This window comes from Triticum urartu, chromosome 7A, assembly GCF_056163025.1.
Source record: "Triticum urartu cultivar PI428250 chromosome 7A, HENAU_Tu73, whole genome shotgun sequence".
Classification (NCBI taxonomy): domain Eukaryota; kingdom Viridiplantae; phylum Streptophyta; class Magnoliopsida; order Poales; family Poaceae; genus Triticum; species Triticum urartu.
The window spans coordinates 94,127,545-94,131,628 of record NC_141879.1 but is presented as its reverse complement, the minus strand read 5'-3'; positions in this window follow the sequence as shown (position 1 = coordinate 94,131,628).

Below are 4,084 nucleotides of genomic sequence, written 5' to 3'. Positions count from 1 at the left end.
AGGGGGCCAGCCGGCCTCATGGTGCGCCCCCAAGGGGGGATTCCTACTCCTACTAGGAGTAGGTTTCCCCCCTTTCCTAGTCCTAATAAGAGGGGGAAGGAAGGAGAAGAGGAGAAGAAGGAAAGGTGGGCCGGCCCCCCTCCCAATTCGGATTGGGCTTGGGGGGTGCGCCGCCACCTCTTGGCCGCCTCCTCTCTCTCTCCCACTAAAGCTTGGGTAGGCTCATTAAGCCCCCGGGGGATTCCGGTAACCCCCCGGTACTCCGGTTTATGCCCGAACTCATCCGAAACCATTCCGGTGTCCAAACATAACATTCCAATATGTCAATCTTCATGTCTCGACCATTTCGAGACTCCTAGGCATGTCCGTGATCACATCCGGGACTCCGAACTACCTTCGGTACATCAAAACACATAAACTCATAATACCGATCGTCATCAAACGTTAAGCGTGCGGACCCTACGGGTTCGAGAACTATGTAGACATGACCGAGACTCATCTCCGGTCAATAACCAATAGCGGAACCTGGATGCTCATATTGGTTCCTACATATTCTACGAAGATCTTTATCGGTCAAACCGCATAACAATATACGTTGTTCCCTTTGTCATCGGTATGTTACTTGCCCGAGATTCGATCGTCGGTATCATCATACCTAGTTCAATCTCGTTACCGGCAAGTCTCTTTACTCGTTCCGTAATGCAACATCCCGCAACTAACTCATTAGTCACATTGCTTGCAAGGCTTATAGTGATGTGCATTACCGAGAGGGCCCAGAGATACCTCTCCGACAATCGGAGTGACAAATCCTAATCTCGATCTATGCCAACTCAACAAACATCATCGGAGACACCTGTAGAGCATCTTTATAATCACCCATTTACGTTGTGACGTTTGATAGCACACTAAATGTTCCTCCGGTATTCGGGAGTTGCATAATCTAACATGTATAAGTTATGAAGAAAGCAATAGCAATAAACTAAACAATCATAGTGCTAAGCTAACGGATGAGTCAAGTCAATCACATCATTCTCTAATGATGTGATTTCGTTCATCAAATGACAATTCATGTCTATGGCTAAGAAACTTAACCATCTTTGATTAACGAGCTAGTCAAGTAGAGGCATACTAGTGACACTCTGTTTGTCTATGTATTCACACATGTACTAAGTTTCCGGTTAATACAATTCTAGCATGAATAATAAACATTTATCATGATATAAGGAAATATAAATAACAACTTATTATTGCCTCTAGGGCATATTTCCTTCACCCCTCCCTCCTGTCACCGGAGCAGCGGCCGGAGAGAGAGGGGGCCAGCGCCCTCGCCGGTGGAGATCGGTGGAAAAAGATCGCCTCCCTAGTCGCCTCGCCCGTGGCGGCGGCTAGGGTAGGGAAGCGTGCAGATACGGTCACAACATGTGTATGCGGACGCATCTGTGTGTACGGCCCCATCTGTCAATGGGTGCATGATGGATTTTTTGCACAGAACACCTTTGTATTTTTTTGCGAAAAAGGATGCAACAAACTTTTGCACCTCATATTTTTCGAAAATGCTAAACCTACAAAGAGCCTACGTAAGTCTATGTAACATGCCAAACTAATCTAAACATCCCCCTAATTTTCAGGGGGTGGGCCCCAGCCTCCTCTAACAACCAATCCTAATCTTCCACGATGGCTATTACGTAAATATGTAGCTTTCTTACGTAAGTCTAGCATTACTCCATACTTTTTATTTTTGTTTGTGGAAAAAACCGCTGAGCAAATTATAACACAAAATGATGGCAGGGACTTCTCGAACCCGCGACCAACACCTTACAAAGGAGCGAACACAACCACAACACTATTCAAACTAGTAGAATGCCCGTGCCTTGCCACGGGCTTTTGAAATATTTTGCTGATTTATACAAATCTAATACATGTTAAATTTCACGTGTAGAAATAGATAGCGCGGGCACAACCGGGTAACAATTGAAGTTCACTTCACTTGCAATGTAAATTGATAATAAAAGTCAATTTGACGATGTATACATATAGAGTGATTGTCTAACTAAAAATTTGTTACAAATTAAGATCTACTTGATGAACTTAAAAAATTCTCGCAAAATATCAGGAAGGTTGCCTGATGCAGTGGCCACACACGGGCAACTTGAGGGCTCATGGCGCAGACTGACCTGGACCCCAGAGGCCACGGCCTTGGATCTGTCAGGAGCAGGTCACGAATTGCTGCTGAGGACAGCCTGGCGGGGGAGAGGCAAGGCCATTCGTGCTGCCCGCAACGCGACCGCACCCTACCTCGGGGTTCCATGACGGCAGTGGCGGTGGCGGTGTCGTCCCACAACCACGCCCCCTTGAGTCCTTCGCTGACATGTGGTTCAGCGATGGCACCGGCGATGGAGGCCTCTAAGGTTGAATGCCGGAGGCTAGGAACCATGGTTCCGCGTTGGCGAAGGCGGTGGCGTCATCCCACAGCCACGACCTAGGAAAGCACCCACGACCTAGGATAGGATCGAGAGAGGAGTTGGATCCGCGACGCCCAAGCCGGACCACCACCTCAGCGACGCGGCCGCCCCTCTCCCATCCTCAGTGCCCGCAACACGATTTGGCGGCTAGTGTTAGCCGCAGGGGCGCACGCAGGGGGAACGGCGAGGAGGTACTGGGGATCAATGGGGGAGACAGGGGGTGGAGCCGCGCTGGTGGCGGCCAACGCGAGAGGCGGATGGCGTCGGCCAGAACCAGAGCCGGGGGCGGGGCGGCGGTGGCGGCAGCTACTCTCGGATCTCGGAGGCGGCGAAGGGCTCCGCGTCTGGGGCGTCCTTGATGATCGAGAGGAGCGGGTTTTCTGCGGGTGGGGTTTTTTGGTGCATTTGCACGGGGGAAGCGAAGACGAAAAAAACAGCGAAACAAAACAGACGAAAGTGATGGGACGAAAATAAACCGTGGATACTATTCACCAACTCAGACATTAGGAGTAGAGATTCTTCTGTCCAACTAGGATAATAGTATGAATTGAACCAAGCTGTCTGCAGAGCTCAAACGGGCTGCAGATACTTCAGCCCATTTTGCACACACTATTTTATTTAAGATAATTGTAAAATGTATGTAATAAAGTTATGCTAAAATATTTGTGTGTTAAAAATATACATGCAAACGATGATTAGTAAATAAGACATTTAAATATACATATAAAAATGTTAGTTAATACAGACGTTTAAAATGTTTCTTAAATATATATGTTTAACGTATCCAATATATTAAATTTTTTAATTAATACTGATATATAATTTTGATGAATTATATTCAGAAAGACTATATAATTTATAAAATGTGTGTATAATTATTGAAATGTTTGTATTATTAAAATACTATTTTTGAATTGTAATTTGCCTAGTTATTGTATTATTTTAATTATATAAACTTTTCGAAATTCATAAATATGTTTGAAAAATATACATGAATGTTTTTAATTAAGTATTTCGTTTGTATTTACAATATTTATTTTTGTTACTGACATCATAATTGACGTAATATCCAACTTTTTAAAACAAAGGTGCAAAATGAGTTGGACTGACCATAGCCCATCTAAGCTGATGGGAACATGTGTTTTAGGAAAAGTGATATAATCCCCTAAAAAAGGAAAAGTTTATATAAAAGGTAGTTATATATCCATTAGAAGCATCAGTTTTGAGTTGGTGCGGTGGTTCACCAGGTGAGCGCTCAAGATTCGCCACACCTCCATGTATGTGTCCACCCTTGACTATCTCGTGGATGACGTGAAGGGGCTGCAGTACGGTGCATTCCTATTCGCCTCATTTGTACTTCTCTATCATATATGCCCCCATAGTTTTCTCTAACATGCTTGCGATTCTGTGTTCCGACTAGAACTTTTTTCAAGTGATGCGCACCACTTAAATTATTTCATTCGCAGTACTGGGAGAATCGTCGAAGCACAGTATAAACATCTTTGCCCCCAAAGAATAGTAATGTAGACCCCTGGGCAGCATCGGCTGTACATCAAAATCTGGTGGCTGTCTCCTGATGAGTAGGAGTATATAGCAAAAAACTACCACATTACCGGTAATTG